Genomic DNA, 23,324 nt, shown 5'->3' on the forward strand with positions numbered 1-23,324 from the left:
TGGCAGCAGCTGGACTGGCAACAGCTGGGTTTGAAGCAGCTGGACTGGAGGCAGCAGGGTTGGCAGCAGCTGGGCTGGCAGCAGCTGAACTGGCAACAGCTGGGTTGGCAGCAGCTGGACTGGGAGCCCCCACAGGAGCCACAGCCTCCTTTGGCACAGCCGGAGCAGGCACAGGCTGGCACACAGCAGCACACGGGCTTGCAGCAGCTGGACTGGGAGCAGCCACAGGAGCCACAGCCCCCCTTGGAGCCCCCACACGAGCCACAGCTCCCTTTGGCACAGCTGGAGCAGGCACAGGCTGGCACACAGCAGCACACAGGCACACAGCCGCTGGAGCCACAGTCCCCACAGCTGGAGCCATAGCCTCTGGAACAGCCACAGCAGCCCATGGTTCTGGCGGGGGGAGGGTGGAGTCGGTCAGAGGAGCAGGTGCAGAGAGAGGGGAGGGGCTCAGGTGTGGTGCCTCCTGGGCCGGGGGCCTCTATATACCCGCCAGGCTCAGGGAGGTGCTGGGGGCAGGTCACTTGCTTGTGATGTTTATGCTACTTTCTAAGCCCCCTTCGTGCTTTGCTTCCTCCTCGTTCAGGTGAGCCCCTCTGTGTTGTTTCCCGCTTGTCCTTTCCCCCTTGCTTGGGACCCCCAAGTTAGGCCCCAGGGCACCAGTCACCTGGCCTCTCTACTGACCTCAGGTGACCCCTGGATGACAGAGGCCGCAGGTGCTTTTGCCTTTGCCGACGGGCTTCTCCCTGACAGGGTTATTCTTACAGGTTAAACGTCATCCGTGGTCTTTACTGGAAACGGGAGAAAACTGGAGGTGACAGTCTGGTGGAGTTCTAGGCATGAATAAGTACGCGTGCACTTTCGCCCCACTTTCCCTGTGCCTTTGTCTGCGTGGGGGGTGTTCCCTTTCCTGTAAAGATCCTGTCCCCTCTTGGGGTCTTAGAGGGAAGCCCCTTCCCTCCTTCTAAACCTCGGGAGTGTCTCTGGGGCCGGTTTGTCCCTTCTCCACTCGGAACACTTCCTCCCAAGGCTACTTCTCCCAGCGGCTGCTCTGCCCCCTCCTCAGCCAGGGCCCAGGGAGAAAGGCGGGTTCCTCTCCAGTCACCCCGCCGTGGCTGAGACGGGCTCCTTTGGGGAAGGGATGGTTCTGAGCCCCGGAATGAGCGCCAGGGGATTACTTGACCGAGAAGGAAGACCGGAGCCTGTGTCCCAGCTGTCCCTGCTCCTGAACCCCCTTGGGCCCTGGCTCCTGCTGGCCGCCTTCCTCTCGGGCCCCAACCCGCTGTCCTTGGCTGGAGCGCCTCCCTTTGCCTGAGGAGGCCTCTCCTTTTCTTCCCCTTTGCTTTCCGGCTCTACCTCTGATTCTGGCCCCGAAAAGGAATCCTGCAAATGACTTGATGATCTCGGCAGAGCCGCACCTTTCTGCTCGTGGCGTTAGCCTTTTACTCATTTACGAAGCTGAGGACTCGTCTGCAGCCCCGTGTTTGGATGAGCCTAGCTCAGGGCTTCCTAACAAACAGGCAGGAGGTTGTGTCTACAGCCATTGTCTTGACAAGTTTTCCTGATATCGAACCGTCCTTGCCTGCCTGGAATAAACCCAGGTCGGTCATAGCCTGTGTTTATTTTGCTGCCCTGTTGGATTCTGTGGATTAATATTTAGGAACCCTGCAACTCTCCTCAGACGTAAAATTTTGAGGGGATTCTTAGAAGACGGCACTTGAACATGTAACATCTCTCCTCTGCTGCCAACTTTGATTTCAACCTGCGAGTCTTTCTTTTTTTCTGTCACTTTTTGGGGGTGAAGCTGCAGTATATGGAAGTTCCCAGGCTAGGGGCTGAATTGGAACTGCAGCTGCCAGCCTACGCCAGAGCCACAGCCACGCGGGATCCAAGCAGCATCTGCGACCTACACCACGACTCATGGCAACGCCGGATCCTCAACCCACTGAGCAAGGCCAGGGATCGAACCTGCAACCTCATGGTTCCTAGTCAGATTCGTTAACCACTGCGCCACGATGGGAACTCCAAAACCCGATCTTTATACTGTCGTCACATCTTTGTCTTTTGCCGGGTGTCAGGTGGCAGGAGCCACACCATGTCGTGTGCTTGCGTTTCCTCTCTGTTTTCTCATGACCTGACGCTCATTTCTTTTTTTGCACCGAGTAATCTTTCACTGGATGGATGCACCCGGTTTATCCGTTCATGTACTGAACGGCATCTCGGTGGCTTCCAGGTTTTGGTGACAGTAAGCAGAGCTGCCGTGAATATCCGCGCGTGGGTTTTCGTGTGGACACGAGTTTCCCACTCCCCTGGGTGACCCCGAGGAGTGAATCCGACGGCGAGCGCGTGCTTCGTAAGGAAATGCAAAACCGCCTTCCCAGGGGCTGCACCATCCGGCATCCATCGGGCGTCCCCGCCGGGGGTGGGGCCGGGTGTGTGTGGCGGTCCTCGCGTCGTCCTGACGGGCAAATGCTTAAGAGCACAGGATGCGGCGCGGCGTCTCAAGTGCCTCTTTGCCATCCGAGCCTCCCCTTGGCTGGGCGTCCTTTCAGACCTGCGGCCACCTCTCGACCGAGTTGCTTTTATCACCGTGGTCCTTTCGGTTGAGGTTTAACAAGTCTTTGCATGTTTCGGATACCAGCCTGTGTGTGATGTGTGTGCTTTGAAAAGGTTGTAAAATTTCCCCTCGGGCTGTGGTGTGTCTTTTCATTCTCTTAACAGTGCTTTTGCAGAGCAAAAAAATGTTTTTCTGTCTCTTTTTTGCCCACCCCACGGCATAGGGAGTTCCCAGGCCGGGGAGCAGATCCCAGCCGCATGCCGGATCCTTCACCCACTGTGCCGGGGACTGGACCTGCATCCCAGAGCGGGGACTCCCAAATGTTTTTAATTTTAATGACGTATAGCTTGTCCCTTTTTCTTTTGCAAATTGTATTTTCGTTGCTGTGTCTGCTGCGGAACCCACAATCACCAGATGTTCCTGTTACCTTCCAGGAGCTTTATAGTTTTGTGCTTCATGTTTGTGATTCATTTTGGGTTAGTTTTGGGGAAAAAGTTATAAGGTCTGTGTCTAGATTCATTTTTTTCTGCACTGAACTTTTTTTTTTTTGTCTTTTTGCTATTTCTTGGGCTACTCCCGCAGCACGTGGAGGTTCCCAGGCTAGGGGTCGAATCGGAGCTGTAGCCACCGGCCTACGCCAGAGCCACAGTGACGCCGGATCCGAGCCGCATCTGTGGCCTACACCACAGCGCAGGGCAACGCCGGATCCTTCACCCACGGAGCGAGGCCAGGGATCAAACCCGCATCCTCATGGATCCTGGTCGGGTTCTTAACCCACCGCGCCACGACGGGAGCTCCTCTCCTGTGCTGGTTTGCACACCAGCCTCCGTGTGGACACGCGTCCGTTTCTCTGCCATGTACCGAGGGCGGTCCCTGCGCCTTACGACGGCTAGAGGTTTAGCTTTTGGGGGAAGAGCGGATGGGTCTCCGCAGGGACTGGGCAGTTGCCCTTCCCAGCGGCCGAGTTCGCAGGGCCCGCGTTTTCCTCATCCTCACCTCCCTGACTTTTATGTATTTTTTATTTATTTATTTATTTTTTATTTGCCCACTGTACAGCAAGGGGATCAAGTTATCCTTACATGTATACATTACATTTTTTCCCCCACCCTTTGTTCTGTTGCAACATGAGTATCTAGACAAAGTTCTCAATGCTATTCAGCAGGATCTCCTTGTAAATCTATTCTCAGTTGTGTCTGATCAGCCCAAGCTCCCGATCCCTCCCACTCCCTCCCCCTCCCATCAGGCAGCCACAAGTCTCTTCTCCAAGTCCATGATTTTCTTTTCTAAGGAGATATTCATTTGTGCTGGACATTAGATTCCAGTTATAAGTGATATCATATGGTATTTGTCTTTGTCTTTCTGGCTCATTTCACTCAGTATGAGAGTCTCTAGTTCCATCCATGTTGCTGCAAATGGCATTATGCCATTCTTTTTTATGGCTGAGTAGTATTCCATTGTGTATATATACCACATCTTCCGAATCCAATCCTCTGTCGATGGACATTTGGGTTGTTTCCATGTCCTGGCTATTGTGAATAGTGCTGCAATGAACATGCGGGTGCACGTGTCTCTTTACACCTGACCAAGGAGGTAAAGGACCTATATGCCGAGAACTATAAAACTTTAATCAAAGAAATCAAAGAAGATGTAAAGAAATGGAAAGATATTCCATGTTCCTGGATTGGGAAAATCAATATTGTAAAAATGGCCATACTACCCAAAGCAATCTACAGATTCAATGCAATCCCTATCCAATTACCCAGGACATTTTTCACAGAACTAGAACAAACAATCCAAACATTTATATGGAACCACAAAAGACCCAGAATCGCCAAAGCAATCCTGAGAAACAAAAACCAAGCAGGAGGCATAACTCTCCCAGACTTCAAGAAATACTACAAAGCCACAGTCGTCAAAACAGTGTGGTACTGGTATCAAAACAGACAGACAGACGAATGGAACAGAATAGAGAACCCAGAAATAAACCCTGGCACCTATGGTCAATTAATCTTTGACAAGGGAGGCAAGAACATCAAATGGGAAAAAGAAAGTCTATTCAGCAAGCATTGCTGGGAAACCTGGACAGCTGCATGCAAAGCAATGAAACTAGAACACACCCTCACACCATGCACAAAAATAAACCTCCCTGACTTTTAAATGAGGGCCGTCCCGGCGGGCCCGCCATCCTCTCTCCTCGCCACTTTGCGTTACGGTTCCCTGGGGACTGACGACGTTGCTTGTTGGCCGTGTCTGCATCGTCTTCAGAGGATCTATGAAGAATCCTTTGCCCACTTTTTTTTTTTTTTCTTTTTCGGTCACATCCACAGCATGTAGACGTTCCCCGGCCAGGGATGGAATCCACCGGCTGCGACCTACGCCACAGCTGTGGCAAAGCTGGATCCTAAACTCGCCGCGCCACAGTGGGAACTTGCTTCGCATGTTTAATTGCGTTATCTGTCTTTTTATCTTTGAGTTGTCAGGGTTCGCTGTGTATCCCACTGAGCGAGGCCAGGGATCGAACCCACGTCCTCAGATACTAGTTGGGCCCGTTAACCACTGCGCCACGACGGGAACTCCTGGAATTGCATTCTTCATTTCATTTTCAGATGGTTCCCTGCATGTGAACAGATAGGTAGTCCAGGTTTGTATAGCAACCTTGTTTCCCGGAAGCTTGACGGGGTCATCCAGCGGTTCTAGCATCCATAAAACATCAGCAGCTCGTACAAATTTACTGGAAGAAAACACACAGCTAGGTAGAAAAGAGGTGCTTCAGTGAAGAGCCAGTGAAATGTTCCATCAAGTGTGAGAAAGCGAGCAAAGGCTCTGGCAGGCAGATGAAAGCAAACTACCCAAGAAGGAAATGGGTTAGATCCTCTGGTCTGGAAAATCAGCGCGCGCGATGCCCCTCCTGCTGATGAGACTGGGGAGAGGGCGCCCTTCTGCGTGGTTCTTGGAGATGAAGTTGTCATGGTTTCACTTTGTTTGAGAGCGACACCTGATACGATTAGGTGACATCAGTACAGTTGGCTTTGAAACGGCAAAACATAAAACCAAATATAAACACACGCAATTTGAAGTTCCCGTCGTGGCTCCGTGGAAACGAATTTGACGGGCTTCCGTGAGGACACAGGTTCGATCCCTGGCCTCACTCAGCGGGTTAAGGATCCAGCATTGCTGTGAGCTGTGGTGTAGGTCGCAGATGTGGCTTGGATCTGGCGTTGCTGTGGTTGTGGTGCAGGCTGGCAGCTGTAGCTCTGGTTCAAACCCTAGCCTGGGAACCTCCATATGCTGTGGGTGCGGCCCTAAAAAGACAAAAAAAAAAAAATCCATAAACACACACATTTTATATTTATGTCAGCATTGGCAAAAAAGTACCACCACAGTGGAAACCAGTACTAATACCTGTTTAAAGATTAGGTTGCCACGGCCGTGGAATTGGAGACATTTCCCGAGGCTTCGGTTAGGGATAACCGTGGATGCAGGGGAACAGGCGGCATAGGTCCTGCTTTTGTTACGAACAATATCAAACGGCTCTTACGCGCATTTGGGGCACATACCTGGCGGGGGGGGGCGTCGGGTGGTGGTCGGGGGTGGGGCAGGCCCCAAGGACGGAACCTAGTGTGTGTTACGTGGTCCTGCACCTGCAAACATTCCCTGCGCATGAGCCTGAATTTCCCTAAAGGCAGACCTACCACGTCCACTTGCTGGGAGGGCTTGTGTTTTGGTGAAAACGGTCAGGTTTCTTGGCAAGAAGGTGGGCGCACAGTTCCAATGGGCGTGTGCGCCCCCGGCCCCGGTGTTGGAGTTGAGAGCCACGTGCCTCTCCGAGACCATCCCGGGGTGTTTGCTCTTGGTGTTTTTGAAGCTGGTACACAGGAACCCAAGAAAGCCACCGCGTTGAGTTTCTGCATCAGGGGAGGGTTCGTGTCTTATTCGGCGTGGAAGTGTGGTTGCCAGGGCTCTGAGTCTTGAGAATCTGTAACATTTTACGAAACGGTGCCATTGGGGCTTATTGCTGACTTTTTTTTTTTGTTTTGCTTTTTAGGGCTGCACCCGAGGCAAAGGGAGGTTCCCAGGCTAAGGGTATTGGAGCCACAGCTGCCGGCCCACACCACAGCTCACGGCAACTCCGGATCCTGAACCCACGGAACGAGGCCAGGGATCGAACCACAACCTCATGGTTCCTAGTTGGATTTGTTTCTGCTGCGCCACGACGGGAAGTCCAATGAACATGACATTTAAAAACAAACTTCATGGCGTTGCTCTGGCTGTGGTGGAGGCCGGTGCCTACAGCTCCGATTCAACCCCTGGCCTGGGAACCTCCATATGCTGTGGGTGCAGTCCTAAAAAGCAAAAAAAAAAAAAAAAAAAAAGAAAGAAAACAAACCCGAACTTCAGGAACATGGGTTCGATCCCTGAACTGGGAGCTTCTGCGAGCAGAGAGAGTGGCCAGTGGTAGCAGGAGGCAGATACTGCAGATACTGCATCAGCGGCCCGCCCTCCAAAGACAGCTGCCTCCGCGTCTGGACGTTTTCTTCGGCTGTTTGTCCTCGGACTGTGAAGCGCTTTGTGGCCTTTCTTGATTCGTTGGTCCCTTTGGCGTCATCTGGTGACGGCTCATGGTGGGTCAGGACTCAGCCTGGCATCGGAGGACAGGGTGTCCTGGCCGGTGGGCAAAGTGAGACACCCAGAGTCCCCTGGGAGACGGGTCCTGGGCTGCGTCGGAGCAGGACGGGCCCAGCGGGGCAGCCGCACAGGAACATTACCCGGGGTCCCTGGCACGCGGAGGCCGAGGAAGGACTGCCCTTCCGGACAAGGGGGTCTTTCAGGTGCCAGCACGGCGCGGGTGTCCGTGCTCCGCCTGCGCCCAGCCTGTGGGTGTGACTTTCCCCCATCGCCAGGTCACCCGCCGTACCTGCGGGGAGCTCCCAAGGCCTCGCTTCTGCCCGTAAGGACCTGCCGCTGCCGGGTCACCTGCTTCTGGGGCGCAGCCGGGACTTGTTCCTTTAGGACACCTTCCGAGAGGACATTTGTAGATGTCCTCACCCGTCACGGGTTTCCACTCGCAGGGAGTGTGTCCTGGTTTTTCGTCTACGAGGCAGTAAAACAGAGTCAGAGTGAGCCCGAGGCTTGTGTCGGAGAGCGTGTTTATTTAAGGGCACTTGGGGTCCGGGGCGGACCTGGGTGCGCAGAGGATGGGGTGGGCGGGTGTTGGGCGCCGAGAGACGGTCGGGGGTCCAGGGCCGCCCCAGGGCGGGGGCGTTGGCTGCCTCCTGGGGGTCCTGAAGCAGCCGCCACTGGGGGGGTGTTGCAGGGGTAGGAGGGAGGTGACGGGGAGTGGGAGCCGGGGAGGTCTCTGGCCCTGACGGCACCGATGGGTCCTTGGAGCTCAGTGAGGGAACAGGTGGCTGCTTCAGGCTCACAGCCGACGAGCTGCAGATGAAAGAAAGGGTAGCAGGCGGAGCCTTGGGCGGGAGGGGCTGCAAGACGGGAAGAGAGCGCGACGTGGGTGCCCGGCTCGGTCAGGACCCACAGCCCCAGGCGACGCCTTTCCTGCTGAAGAGGACAAGGCTCATGGGTCACAGCCGCGGGAGCTCAAGAGTGGAGTCACTCTGGTCAGCAGTTCAGATCTTGCGCTGGCAGCAAATGGGGACACAGCAGCTGGCCTGGGAGCAGCAGGGTTGGCAGCAGCTGGACTGGCAGCAACTGGACTGGCAATAGCTGGGCTTGCAGCAGCCACAAGAACCACAGCTGGAGCAGGCACAGGCTGGCACACAGCAGCACACAGGCTTGCAGCAGCTGGACTGGGAGCAGCCACAGGAGCCACAGCCCCCCTTGGAGCCCCCACACGAGCCACTGCCCCCTTTGCCACAGCCGGAGCAGGCACAGGCTGGCACACAGCAGCACACGGGCCTGCAGCAGCTGGACTGGGAGCAGCCACAGGAGCCACAGCCCCCCTTGGAGCCTCCACAGGAGCCACTGCCCCCTTTGGCACAGCTGGAGTAGGCACAGGCTGGCACACAGCAGCACACAGGCACACAGCCGCTAGAGCCACAGCCCCCACAGCTGGAGCCACAGCCTCCGGAACAGCCAGAGCAGCCCATGGTTCTGGCGAGGGGAGAGTGGAGTCAGTCAGAGGAGCAGGTGCAGAGAGAGGAGACGGGCTCAGGTGTGGTGCCTCCTGGGCCGGGGGCCTCTATATACCTGCCAGGGTCAGGTTGATCACATACTGACTTCCTACTTCCTGTTTGTGCCATTGCTCCGGGGCACACTGTGTGTGTGTGTGTGTGTGTGTGTGTGGACACATGGTCCTTGTCCCTGGCCTCTCATTGGCTCCGTCCAGCATCCTCTTTATCCTGTTTCTAAATTTAACCTCTTGCCATTTTGTTTTGTAGTTATTAATGGAAAGTGACTTCTAGAATTCTTACATTTCTGGCATTTTCTTTTCTTTTTTTTTTGCATTTTCTTGGGCCGCTTGCATGGCATATGGAAGTTCCCAGGCTAGGGGTCTAATCGGAGCTGTAGCCACCGGCCTACGCCAGAGCCACAGCAATGCGGGATCCGAGCCGCGTCTGCGACCTACACCACAGCTCACGGCAACGCCGGATCGTTAACCCACTGAGCAAGGACAGGGATCGAACCCGCAACCTCATGGTTCCTAGTCGGATTCGTTAACCACTGCGCCACGACGGGAACACCCAATTTTTTTTTTTTTCCATTTCTGGCATTTTCTGGGCCTAGGACCTTCGCCATTCTTGGGCGTGAGCTCATCTCCCTACTGGGCGCCGCCCGAAGCCCAGGCCTCCCTTGCCTGCACGCGCCTTTGAAGCGCCTGCTCTCCGGGCATCGGCCCGTGGCGCAAGCCGAGGGGACAACGGCCCCGTTGACTCCCAGTTCTGGGGTCCCCTCTCCTCGGGGTTCCTCTGGGTCTCCGTTTCTAACAACATTTCTGGTGTATTAACATCCAGCTGCCATTTGAAAGCGACCGCGGCATCGTGGTGCAACAGGCAGAGCAGAGACTCGAGCACATTAAGTGTGTGATCTCTCGGGAGCAGTTGTGGTGTTATCATCACCGCTCTCCGCTTCTAGATCTTTCCACTGCAGGCAGAAACGCCATCCCTCTGAGCACGGACGCCCACCGCCCTCGCCCAGCCCGGTGGTCTGGGTCTGTGTCCTGTCTCTGTGAATCCGCCCAGTCTAGACATTTCGTGACGGTGGAGTAACTGCTCGTCTCTGTGTCTGGCTTGCTTCGTCAATGTCTTCGAGGCTCACCCACGTGGCAGCCTGTGTCAGAACTGTGTTCCTTCTCAGGGCTGCATAATACTGCATCGGGTGTTCAGGCCACATTTTTCCCCTCCGTTCCTCTGTCGATGGACTCCGGGCTCCTCTAGCTTTGTAGTGCGGTCTGAAGTCAGGAAGCCCGATTCCTCCAGTGCTGTGTTTCTTTTTCAAGATTGCTTTGGCTATTCTGTTTTTTTTGTGTTTCCATTCAAATTTTTAAATAGTTTGTTCTAGTTCTGTAAGAAGATTGATACACACACACACACCCCACACACACACTGGAATGTTACTCAGCCATAAAAAATGGAATGATGCCATTGGCAGCAGCATGGATGCAACTGGAGATTCTCAGACTAAGTGAAGGGAGTCAGAAAGAGAGAGACAAAGACCATTCCACATTTGTATCTGTGGAATCTAAAATATGGCGCAAGTGAGCGCGTCTGCGAAGCAGAAGCAGACTCACTGACGCAGAGGACAGACTCGTGGTTGCCAAGGGGAGGGAGAGGGCGTGGGGTGGAGGCGAGTGTGGGGGTGGCAGATGCAGACCCTTCCCGTTAGAGGGGACAGGCCATGAGCTCCTGCTGCGCAGCACGGGGAACTACGTCCACCCTCTTGGAGGGACCATGACGGAAGATGATACGAGAAAAAGGGAGTGTGCAGACGTGGGCGGACACCTGGGCTTGTCCACCTTTGGCAGTTGTGACCACGCCGCCAGCATGAGGGTGTGCAAATACCCACTGGAGGCCCTGCTTCAGTTTTGAGCGTGTACCTAGCAGCGAAATTGATGGGTCGTGTGGTAATTCTGTTTGGTACCGAACCAAACTCGGCCCAGCGCACAGCCGAGCCCATCTAGTGACACCGGGCTGGGGTGAAGGACAATGCAGCATCTCCTGCAGGCGCCCTCGGGAGTGGGGGGCAAGCAAGGCGCGCGGGCAGCTCCTGTTCAGCCCCGAACTCCCCCGCGGCTTCCAGGAGGGGTCTCTACAGACCGTGTGAGGTGGGCTGGGGTGGGGGGTGATCAGCTCGCGCCCAATCTCCGATTGGTTGGTGGTGAGGTCACAGGTGGTGTTTTGAGAATCTCGGTCCTCCGCCTTCTGGTTCCAGCTGGTCTGGGGTCTCCCGGCTGGGGGTCAGCGTGCAGTCAACGGCTTCCACCAGGTGGGGGCGTCCGTCTGTGCAAAACCGCCCAAGGCCGCGGCTCAGGATGTGCCCTACGGCCCTGGAGGAGGGACCAGGTCCTCAGCTTTGTCTGATGGCTCAGCAGCTGTGACAGCGTCTTGCTTGACCCTCGTCCTTTGTTTCTGCATTTTCTCACTTCTCTGATTCAGTCTGCTCTTTGCAACTTGGGGAAGGCCTTGCTACAGACAGGAGGTGGGGCAAGTGGGGAGGGGACCTGAACTGAAGCCCCTGCAGGGTCCCACTTGGTTTCACGTTTAATGTTTAGAGGAACCACTAGACCGTTTCCCGCAGTGACCGAAAGCAGGGCAGCAGCTTGACGCGAGCGCTGGGAAGCCCGGGTGTTCCCCTGTCCCCACGCCCCGCACGTCCCGATGGCCCTTGGGTTCGTTTTCACCGTTTTTGAGCACGAGGTGCCCAGGACCCTTGCACTCTTGCCCCATGTCATTTCATGGCTCGGTGGCTTATTTTCTTAGTGCTGAGTGACAGCCACTGCTGGGCTGGACCGCAGTTTGTTGGCCCGTCCACCTCCTGGAGACGCCTGGGTCGCCTCTTTATCTTGGAAACTATGCATACAGCTGCTGAAAACATCCGTTTGTAAGTTTTAGCGTGGACGTAAGCTTTCAGTTCGTTTGGGTCAATTCCAAGGCGTGCGAGGGTGAGGGTGTGCTTCGTTTTGCAAGACACCCCCAGCTGTCCTCCAAAGCGGCCGTCCTCTTTCGTGTTCCCGCCCGCAATGGCGGGCGTTTCTGTCTTGCTCTCGCTTGGCGTCATCTGCGTCCCGGGTTTCGGCCGCCCTCACAGGTGTGTGATGACATCTCGCTGTCTTTTGAACTTGCATTTGTGAAATGGCGTACGGTGCTGAGCCCCTCTTCCTATGCTGGTGCCACCTATGCCTCGTCTTTGGCCAGGTGTCCGCTCAGGTCTTTTGCTCTTCTTGACGTTGGGCTGTTTATTGCATCGCTGATGAGGTTTAGGGTTCTTTCCGTTTTGGTCAATAGTCCTTTTTCCCGGATGGGTCTTTGCACCTCTTCCTCCCAGTCTGTGACTTCTCTTATTCTTTCGACTTTGTCTTTCACGGAGCGGGAGTTTTTCCCTTGGACGAAGCTCTCCTCATCAGGCGTTTCTCTCAAGGACTGTGCCTTTGGTGTTGCATCTGGACAATCACGGCCACGCGCAAGGTCCCCCAGGGTTTTCCTACGCTGTCTTCCGGGAGTTTTATGGCTTGGTATTTTACACTTAGGTCTGTGTTTCATTTTGAATGTGTGTGTGTGTGTGTGTGTGTGTGTGAAAGGTGTAAGATCTGTGTCTAGAGTCCCTTTTTTGGCCTGTGGGGGTTCAGTTGTTCCAGTACAGTTTGTTGAAAAGACCGCCTTTGCTGCACTGCCTTTGCTTTTTTGTCAAAGATCAGTTGACCCGTCGTGGCTCAGAGGAAACAGCTCTGACCGGTATCCGTGAGGACGCAGCTTTGATCCCTGCGCTCGCTCAGCGGGTTACGGATCCAGCGTGGCAGTGAGCTGTGGTGCAGGTCGCAGACGTGGCTTGGATCCCGCGTGGCTGTGGCTGTGTCTGTGGCGTAGGCCGGCAGCGGCAGCTCTGATTGGACCCCTGGCCTGGGAACCGCCAGATGCTGCAGGTGAGGCCCTAGAAAAAAGACAACCACGACGAAAAAGATCAATTGCCCGTATTTATGGGGGTCTATTTCTGGCTTCTCTGTTTTGCTGATCTGTTTCTCCTTGTTTCACCAGTACCCCACTTTCTTGGTTATCGGAGCTTTACCCGAGTCTTCCATTGGCCTAATGTCAGCCGTCCAGCTTAGTTCTTCGCCTTCAACCTTGTGTTGACTCTTTGGCCTCAGTTTGTTGATAACCACGGAATAGCCTCCCGGAGTTTCGACTGGAGCCGCAATGAACCACAGACCGAGTTTAGAAGAATTGGCATATTTACACTTTTGAGTCTTCCTGCCCGTGGCCCTCTGACCTTGCTCCTGAGTGTTTCATAGTCTCCCCGTATCGTCTTGGACATGTTTTGTTGGATTCATGTCTAAGAAGGTTCAGTTCTGGGGGCGCTCACGCAGATGTTCCCACGTTTGGGTTTCCAGTTCTGCTTGTTCGTCGCTGGTACCTAGGAGAGCGACCGACTTGCACATCGAGCGTGTATCCTGCAGCCCTGCTCTAATTGCACGTTGGTTTCAGGAGTTTTGTCGTTACTGTTGGTGTGGATTACCCTGGACGCTGGACATAGGTTATCATGCCGTCTGTGGACAGACACGGTTTTACTCCTTCCGCCAGTCTTTTCTTGTCTTGTGGGGAGCAGCGGAAAGAGAGCACACCTTTGCCTCGTTTCTGGCCTCCGCGGGACAGCTCTGAGTTTCTTCCCGTTGTGTGTGATGTTGGCTGTCGGCTTTTCGTATCTGTTCTTTGTCACGTCGAGGATGCTTCCCTCTATTTCAGTTTCCCGAGAGGAAATCACTGGCCATCCCCCTCCGCCTAAAAGACGCATATTTCAAGCAAGCCTTTTCTAAGATGCAGGATCTGCACACATTTTCGCCCTTGCTGGGTGGTTGTTGTTTTGCTTTCATGGGAGCGTATTCGACGAAGCGCAGCTGTTTTGCCTTTTGCTGATGTCCAGTTTATCCGTTTTCCTCTTTTTTTTTTTTGTCTTTTTGCTGTTTCTTGGGCCGATCCCACGGCATATGGAGGTTCCCAGGCTAGGGGTCCAATTGGAGCTGTAGCCGCCAGCCTCCACCAGAGCCACAGCAACACGGGATCCGAGCTGCATCTGCAACCTACACCCCAGCTCACGGCAACGCCGGATCGTTAACCCACTGAGCAAGGGCAGGGATTGAACCCACAACCTCATGGTTCCTAGTCGGATTCGGTAACCACTGCGCCACGACGGGAACTCCCCGTTTTCCTCTTGTTGCTTGCACTTCTGGTGTCGTCATCTAAGCTTTCTTTGCCGAATCTCGGCTTATAAAGGTTGACACCCATGTTTTCTTCTAAGAGTTTCGCAGTTTTAGCTCTGAAAGTCTTGGGCCTGGTTTGGGTTCGCTTTTGTATGTGGGGTGGCGTGAGGCCCAGGTCCATACCTCCGTGCGCAGGTGTTCGGTTGGCCCCGTGCCGTGTCCTGAAAAGCTCTTCTTGCCCCGTCGGTTTGGGCTCCCTACAAGCTGACCTGGCTAGTGGTGAGCGCAGAGAGCTGGCTTGGAGCTCCTGAGTCGAGCGGCTTCCGCGGTGCCCCTGGGACACCCCCGTCCTTCTGCAGCCCCCCTGACACCCACCACCCTTGGGGCAGACTCTGTGGTTCCTGCCAGGGGTCCTGGCCTGGGCCGGTCTGGTGGCCACGAAGATTCTCCTGACGTTGCGTCTGCGGGAGACGGGACGAGGTCGCACAGACGGTTCCCGGTCTCTCCGAAGCAGCGTCTCAGCGCTTCTGTTGGGTCGACACCGATGGTTCCTGCAGGGGCAGCGTACCCGGAAAAGACTAAAAGCGAGGCCTGGCACCACGGGTGCCTGCTCGTCTCAGGAAGCCAGGGGAGCAGGCACCTGTTTCTGTATCTGGTGAGACCAGGCCAGTGATTTTCCCCGTATGGCCAACACTGGGCTCCGTGCGATCTGCTTCTTCCTGCGTGACCTAAGGACATGCACAATTTCCTTATAGCTCAGCCTGTTGCTTTTTTTTCCCTTTTTTTTTGAGGTGGGAAAGTGTTCCTGCCTTAAAAGTTTGCCGTTCATTGAATTCTTGGACCTGGGTAACCACCACCCACCTCGGAATAAAGGACGCGCTCCGTGTCCCAGTTCTGCCTGTTTCGCAAAGTTCTGGGTCACAAACTTTATGACAAACTTTATTTGTAATTTTCATTTTTAAAATTAAAAATGTTAAGGGAACTCCACCTCCCCCGTCTCTCGGGCACACATGCTTGTGGTCATGTGCTTGTAACCCTTTGCACCCCGGCTGTTTTTTACTGGATAATAACAAGACCCCATTGTAGCCCCCAATGTGCAAGTGTCCCACGAGCATTGATACTGGCTGCCGGAATGCCCCCCTAAAGGGTGTGTCCTGTGTCATAGAAACAAGATGCAGTCACTCAGTTTAGGCGGTGGCTAACTTCACCCCCTTTTGGAAAGGGCCGAAGCGTAATAGATGTACGAGGCCGTGTTAATTTCCGCTCTTCAGCAAAGTGATTCCGACGCACGTACGCCTTCCTCTTCCTATTCTTCCCGTTACGGGTTATCTCGGGGAATCGAATGGAGCTCCCTGTGCTGCACGGGAGGCCCGTGTTGTCTCTCCACTCTGCATACGATAGTTTGCGTCCGCTAAACCCAGACTCCCCGTCCCTGGGCAACCCCAAGTCTGTTCCCTCCGTCTGTGCATCTGTTTCTGTTTCGTAGACAGGTTCTTCTGCGCCATATTTTAGACTCCACGTATACGCGATATCCTGTGGTATTTGTCTTCCTCTGTCTCACTGACTTTACCTAGTATGAGAATCTCTAGGTGCATCCATATTGCTGCCCATGGCTTTATGTCCTTCCTTTTTATGGCTGAGTAATACTCCATTGTGTGTGTGTGTGTGTGTGTGTGTGTATATCCATTCTCGTCCTCTTATGAATAATTTTGTGTTAACCAGCCTGGTCCATAACGTTTGTGAATGGTCAGTATCCTTTCCTTGGACAAAGACCAAGAACTCCAGGGGCAGAGGGAACAGCTGGGCTTGTACCAAGTGCAGTGAGTGTTGCCAGTGGGTCTGGCCTGGTTTCTGCGCCCATGACGGTGCCCCAGAGCTTGAGGGCGTTTCTTCTGAGAAAGGCTGTAGGAATCACAGTGAGACAAAGCTTGGTGTTGAGGATTTGTTTATTTAGAGGGTTCACAAAGTCCAGAGTAGAATTTGCTAGACTAAGAATCGGGACGAGCTGGCGTCAAGGGAGAGGGAAGGGTGTTTAGGGGATCTGGGCCCCCAGGCTATCTGAGAATGGAGACTGAGCTTAAGAGGCCAGGAAGGATCCCCACTCGGAGCCTGAGGGGCGGTGGGGCTTTCTGCCACTTAGCCCCGGAGAGCCTGCAGGTGGCGAAGCCCAGCTGTCAAGGAGGAAGCGTCTCCCGGGTTGTGAGTGTGGCAGCGCATCCTCAGCCGGCTCGACGAGTGCGGAGGGGACCCCTTCTCCACCAGCAAGTGTGGACGAGGATCCCCGGTCCTGAAGATTCCGCTGCGTCACTCCTGGAGGGGTGGACGCAGGCTGCGCCCTGGGGGTTGGGATGTGTCGCCACTCATGGCCAGGGAGCCTGGATTGGCTGGAATAATGTGAGGTCTGGATCAGCAGCTCAGATCTTGCGCTGGCAGCAAATGGGGACACAGCAGCTGGCCTGGCAACAGCTGGGCTTGCAGCAGCTGGACTGGGAGCAGCAAGGTTGGCAGCAGCTGGACTGGCAGCAACTAGACTGGCAGCAGTTGGGCTTGCAGCAGCCACAAGAGCCACAGCTGGAGCAGGCACAGGCTGGCACACAGCAGCACACAGGCTTGCAGCAGCTGGACTGGGAGCAGCCACAGGAGCCACAGCCCCCCTTAGAGCCCCCACACGAGCCACAGCCCCCTTTGGCACAGCCGGAGCAGGCACAGGCTGGCACACAGCAGCACACGGGCTTGCAGCAGCTGGACTGGGAGCAGCCACAGGAGCCACAGCCCCCCTTGGAGCCCCCACACGAGCCACAGCCCCCCTTGGAGCCCCCACAGGAGCCACAGCCCCCTTTGGCACAGCTGGAGCTGGTACAGGCTGGCACACAGCAGCACACAGGCACACAGCCGCTGGAGCCACAGCCCCCACAGCTGGAGCCACAGCCTCCGGAACAGCCACAGCAGCCCATGGTTCTGGTGAGTGGAGGGTGGAGTCGGTCAGAGGAGCAGGTGCAGAGAGAGGGGAGGGCTCAGGTGTGGCGCCTCCTGGGCCGGGGGCTTCTATATACCTGCCAGGGTCAGGGGCGACCTGGGCACATGGTCACTTCCTGGTTCCTGTCTGTGTCGTGTTTATTCTCTTTGTCCTGTCCTCTCATTGACTCAGGCAGCATCTGGTTTCTTAGTTTCCAAATTTAGTATCTTCCCTCTTTTGGTCCCTGTAACGAGGTCCCCGGCTCTGCCTGGTCATCGTTCCCTTGGCCTCCCTCGTAACCGGTCAGCTGCCGTTTTGCCGTCACAAGCGGCACTGGATGGGATGGCCCGGGTCTGTACCCCAGCAGAGTCCAGAGAACATCCCCGGGTGTCTGCTTCTTGGCCTCCACCTGTGTGGCGGAAGCAGGTGGCACGCAGTAAGCAAGCCCAGGGCCCCACATCTGGTTCCTTTCAGCTTATTTAGAAGACCGTTAAATTCCATTTTTTTCATACTAATTGTATTACTTGCTTCATAAAAATTAATTTTAATTTTTTAAAATCGAAATGATGCACAGGCAGTTTTAAAATTCTCACAAAGCTTCACCCCGGGAATCCAACGTTCATTTAACCTTTGAAAACAGACTTAATGTCATTAACCGCAGTGGTGGAGTAGAGGAGAAAAGCCCACGGTCGTGTCAACAAATTCACAGTGAGCCTTAAACCAAACCCAGTAGCCGTTCATCTTTTAAAACGCTCCCGGAAAAGCAGAAGGAGGGAGCTTTTTTACATGGTGAAGCTCACGAGCTGTGACGTGTCTGAGCTGCAAACCACAGCTTAGACTGTCTCCGCTCCACGCATCCTGGTGAAAGATCCGAGGCTCTTGGGTCAGAGACAGAGGTGCTTATCGCTCACAGTGCAATTGTAGACAAGGGACCCACCTTTGGACGCCAGCTCCTCGTGCTCCGGTGCCCACAGGGTGGCACATGTGCCACCTGCGCACACTGAGGTCCCTTAACAGGTCGGAGCCCTGGGCTTTGAGAAGCTGCGTCTTTTATAACAGGCAGCAAACATGCCTGCTCTTCGCTGCGAGGGAGACAGCTCCGTCTCCCGGGGCTGGTCGCTCCACAAAGACTCGTGTAAAGATGATTTAGGACAAAAGGCAGCCGGCGTCTCTCTCAAGAGATGCCCAGAAACGCAGGAGACTCGTGGTGACTGAATGCCTGTGTTCTTCTGAGAAAACGTGACAGCAGGCATCAGAGGAAGAGGGGAAACACAAGACTTCCTCCCTAGATTGTGAGCAGGAGAAGAATGCTCACCAGCACTCCTCCTGCTCGGGGTAGTTTGTCAGACTAAAGATCTGCTGGGATTTGAGTTAAAAGCAGCGGTTGACTTTTGGAAAATGGACGTCTTTGCAACACTGGGCAATCAGATCCGTGAACGTGAGCTAGCTTTCCATGTATTAAATCCTCTTTAATTTCTTCCAATTCTGTCTTGTAATTTTCATTTTATACGTCTTTAAGAGGTTTCACGCATCTTTTATATGGTTTATATTCCTGCAAGTATGATTTTGGGGGATCAATTAGAAAAGATTTTTGTATTTTAATATAAATGTAAGTATATTAAAATCTAGGAGTTCCCGTCGTGGCGCAGTGGTTAACGAATCCGACCAGGAACCATGAGGTTGCGGGTTCGATCCCTGGCCTTGCTCAGTGGGTTAAGGATCAGGCGTTGCAGTGTAGGTCACAGATGTGGCTCGGATCCTGCGTTGCTGTGGCCGCGCCCCCAAGCCGAGGCGGAGTGGAGCCGAAAGGGAAGGTGAAGCCTTTGCATCCCCGCCCGAGAGGTTCTGGGGCCCGAGCTTCCACTGGGGTGGGGGGTCTGTTTCTACACAGAGGTGTCCGCCCGCCTTTGCCCTCCCCGGGCCCTGGAACAGCTCGGGGGTGCAGGCTTCAGCTTTTTGGAGAACTTGCTTTAAACTGGGCCCCGATGTTCTTCTGTTGCCCATTTGGCTTTTTCACTGGCAGCGTCGTCCCAGAGGAGGCGGGGGTCGGGCCTTGAGGACGGGGCTGCCCCCTGTCCCCAGGCGCGCCCATACTCACATCTGCCACCAGAGCGCGCCGCGTGGCCCGCTGCTTTGTGTGCAGAAGCATCACTTGGCTGAAATGGAATCTGGCCTCGTCTCAAGCTGAAACTCCCGATTTTAAGGTCTGTAGACGTCCTCTGATTTTGGAGGCCCCACCTAGAGAGGTTCTGCGTGTGTTAGAGTTTACGATCAGAATACGAAAAGAAACCACACTAAGTTACAGATTTAAAGACGTGACAAATACCGGAAACACGAACACATCTGGGAAAATAACCTCATTTTTTAAAACTGCCTCAGTGCCGTCCCCGCCGCATGACCCTTTCCCCACGGTGTTTTTGTCCCCATAGCCTTTGATCACCTCTTCGTATGATAACAATTTTATAGTTTTATTTTCTAAAGGGAGGAGAGAAAGGTGTTTTAGTATTTCCTTTATGGCGGCTGCTTGAGACTTGCTTTGTTTGTTTGTTTGCTTTTCAGGGCGTCACTGTAGCACTTGGAGGTTCCCAGGCTAGGGGTCCAATCGGAGCTGTCGCCACCGGCCTGCACCACAGCCACAGCCACAGCCTCCGTAACATGGGATCCGAGCCGCGTCTGTGACCTACACCACAGCTCACGGCAACGCTGGATCCTTAACCCATGGAGCGAGGCCAGGGATCGAACCTGCATCCTCGTGGATTTTCGTCAGGTTCTTCACTGGCCGAGCCACAACAGGAGCTCACATTCTCCTTTAATTAATGACACGCACCCACCCGGGTGTGAGGCGCATCCTCGTGAGGCAGCCTGTTACGTGTTTGTGTCACCTCTGGCCTCGTCAGTATTTTCACGTCAAATCAGTGGGACACTTAAATCTTTGCTGAAACATTCGTATGCACAGGCTGTGGGTGTGGCCTAAAAAAAAAAAAAAAGAAGGGCAGGTTTGTACCTTAGCAACTTCTGGCTGCACTTTTGGTGTCTTCCTTGTGTCCCGATTTCTCTTCTGAATTTTCCAAGATAGAGTTTAGAATTCTTAAAATATTGAGCCCGTGTTGCGAGGCCTGGACAGCCTTCCAGAGGGCAGAGCGCCGTTGCCGTGAGATCCTTTAGACAAAAACGCCAGTCAACGTGCAAGTTATTCTGGGAGAACGTGTAGCAAGCTGAGAAGAGGCAGGGGTGCAGGGGTGCCTCGCTCTGTGTCCCTGAGGCCAGGAGCCGGACGGCCCGGCCTTCTGCGTGTGGACCTGCAGCCCCGAGGGGAGGCGGCACCCTGCTCTGACCTGTGCGATGCTCTGGCGCCCCACATGCTGCCCGGGGCTGGCCACGGGCACCCACGAGGCTTGCCCTTTGTTGAATAAGATGCCGGGTCATGGTCTTCAGTTGGCGGGGAGGGTGCCAGGGCCCACGAAGGTTCTCTCTCACGGCAGCGGCGCGCAGTTCTCGCCCGCCCGTCAGCGTTCACCGTTCCCGGGCTGGAACCGACCCCAGGGCGGGCATAGTCTGTATCCGGCTTATTTCGTATATCCGTCTCTTCTGTACACATTCTTCTTTATTTTGGTGGACTTTTCATGAACTGTGTTGGGTGGATGAGTCGCACCTGCTTTTACATTTTAAGGCGTATTTTGGGGGCTTGCGCAAAAATGGATCCGGTTCAGGATGCGGCGAATCTTCCTCGGCGTTTCCACGTGTCTTTCGACAAACGTGCGCCCTCTCATGGTGGGGCACTGTGCTCTCTACGCGCTGCGGAGGCGAGGCTACGCCAGTCCGATGTTCTGTACTTGTGCCAGTTTGTATTTTATCCTCATAATTACTGAGAGAAGTTTGTTTGCAAAAATCTGTAGCTGTTATACCTGTAGGATTATCATCTTCTCTTTGTAAGGCTCCCACGTTTGTCTTTTTTTTTTTTGTCTTTTGTTGTTGTTGTTGTTGTTGCCATTTCTTGGGCCACTCCTGCGGCATATGGAGGTTCCCAGGCTAGGGGTCTAATCGGAGCTGTAGCCACCGGCCTACGCCAGAGCCACAGCAACGCGGGATCCGAGCCGCGTCTGCAACCCACACCACAGCTCACGGCCACGCTGGATCCTTAACCCACTGAGCAAGGGCAGGGACCGAACCCGAAACCTCATGGTTCCTAGTCGGATTTGTTAACCACTGCGCCACGACGGGAACACCCCCACGTTTGTCTTATATATTTTGTATTTATTTGTTTGTTTGTTTTTTTTTTTTTACAGCTGTACCTGTGGCATCTGTGGCCAGGGGTCAAATCAGAGCTACAGCTCCCAGCCTGCACCACAGCCACAGCCACACCGGATCCCAGCTGCAGGTGTGACTGACGCTGCAGCGTGCAGCAGCGCCGGACGCTTCACCCCCGAGGGAGGATAGAACCCACGTCCTCGTGGACACGCTGCCAGGTCTCCCCTGGTGTTCGCGTTCCTCGGTGCTCGGGGATGTCCCATCGTAGCATCTGGAGGCTGCAAAGAAGGTGCCTTCTGGCACGGGCGCCTGAGCAAGCCGAAGGGCCAGGACCCCGGAGGTGGGGAGTTCAGCTTCAGGAATGTTCTGTCTTCCTTGCGAATCTGCCTCTTAATCGTGAATTGCTTTATCCCAGTCGCACTTCAACCTCTCCTCCTTCTTGCTAAGATCAGCTGACCAGTAGCGGGGACAGGTCCGGCATTGGGAAGTCTGTGATTTTCGAATCCCAGTTTTCTGGGGTGGTCGAGAAGCGGATCCCCGTGGACACGGTCACACAATGCCTTCCGTGTCTGTGTGGAGTGAGCAGGACCCAGTGTTGTTTGTGACTTCTTCCTCATCTTTGCTCTCAGCTGACTGCCTTGCACCTCACTGCGCTGTTTTGATTACTGGCCCTCGTTTGGAAATCAGGAAGTGTGAGTCGTCCCGCTCAGTTCTTGTTTTCAGAATTGGTTTGGTTGTTTGCCAGTACATTATTGAGGATTTTTGCAGCTGTGTTCGTCAGAGGTACTGGTGTTTAGTCTTCTTTTCTCGTTGTGTATGTGGTTTGGGATCAGGGTGGTGCTGGCTCTGCTGAATCTGAACTGTGCCTCCTCTTCCTCTAGTCTCAGGGTTTTCTTTGACACAAGGTTTTAAATTGCTGGTTTAGTCTCCTTGCTAGTTACTGTTCTTTTAGATTTTCGGTCTCCTCCTGCTTCAGTAGTGGTAGATTGTATATTTCCAGGAAATCATCCATTGTTCGGGGCTGGCCACTTTGTTGGCACGCACTGGTTCACAGTATTCTTGTATAATCCCTTTTCTTTCTGTGGCGTCATTTGGGATATCCCCTTTCATTTCTGATTTTAGTTATTTGAGCCTTCTGTCTTCTTTTTTAGGTAATCCAGCCAGAAGTTTGTCAGTTTTTCTCTTGGTTTTCTATGCTCTATTTTATTAATTTCTATTCTAAATTTATGATGCCCCTCCTTCTGCTAGCTTTTGGTTTAGTTCATTCTTCTTTCGGTGGTTCCTTGAAGTGTAAAGTCGGTTTGTTAATTTGAGATCGTTTTTTCCTTTGTATGAATTTAGAGCTAAAAAACCCCCTTTAGAACTGCTTTCATGGCATCCGATGTGTTTTAGTATGCTGTGTGTACATTTTTATTTGTCTCTAGGTATTTTCTAATTTCTCCTGTGATTTCTTTACTCATTGGTTGTATGAGAGTATGTTAATTTTGGAGTTCTTGTTGTGGCTCAGTGGGTTAAGAATCTGACTAGTATCCATGAGGATGCAGGTTCAGTCCTGGGTCTTACTCTGGCATTGTCACGAGCTGTGACATAGGTCACAGATGCAGCTCTGATTTGACCCCTAGCCCAGGAACTTCCATGTGCCACAGTGTGGCCCTGAAAAGAAAAACAAAACAAAGAGTGTGTTTCCTGTCCACCAATTTATGGATTTTCCAGTTTTCCTTCTGTTTTTGGTTTCTAACTTCATCTTGTTGTGGTTGGAGAAGATACTTCATATGATATCTGTTGTTTTAGAGCTGTTGAGGTTTGTCTTGTGGGCTATCATGTGGTCTATTCCGGACACTCGCATGTGCACTTGAGAAGAATTTGCACTCTCTTGTTTGGGGGCAGAGTGTTCTGTCTCTGTCTGACAGACCTGGTTGTTAGACTGTGTTGCTTGAGTCCTGTTTCCTTTCGCGTCTTCTGTCTTGTTCCGTCCGTCACTGACAGTGGGGTATCCATGTTTCCTGCTACTGTTTTATTGCTCTTTGTCCTTTTAGTTATGACAAAATTTGTGTTGTATATTTATGAGCTCTTATGTTGGTAAAATTTTTCATCTTATTATTTTTGTTGTAATGATGTACAATGTTATGTCAGTTTCGGGTGTATGACATGGTGCTGTGACCCTTGCCCACATGACGAAATGATCACCGCGTTAAGTG

General features: G+C 53.6%; 1 pseudogene; it reads left to right on the top strand.

Annotated features, from left to right (window-relative positions):
* Positions 1 to 10,461: 10,461 nt before the first annotated feature.
* LOC125123894 (foot protein 1 variant 1-like) lies at positions 10,462 to 20,291 on the top strand (annotated as a pseudogene).
* The last annotated feature ends 3,033 nt before the right edge of the window (positions 20,292 to 23,324 follow it).

Source organism: Phacochoerus africanus, chromosome 4, assembly GCF_016906955.1.
Source record: "Phacochoerus africanus isolate WHEZ1 chromosome 4, ROS_Pafr_v1, whole genome shotgun sequence".
NCBI classification, from domain to species: domain Eukaryota; kingdom Metazoa; phylum Chordata; class Mammalia; order Artiodactyla; family Suidae; genus Phacochoerus; species Phacochoerus africanus.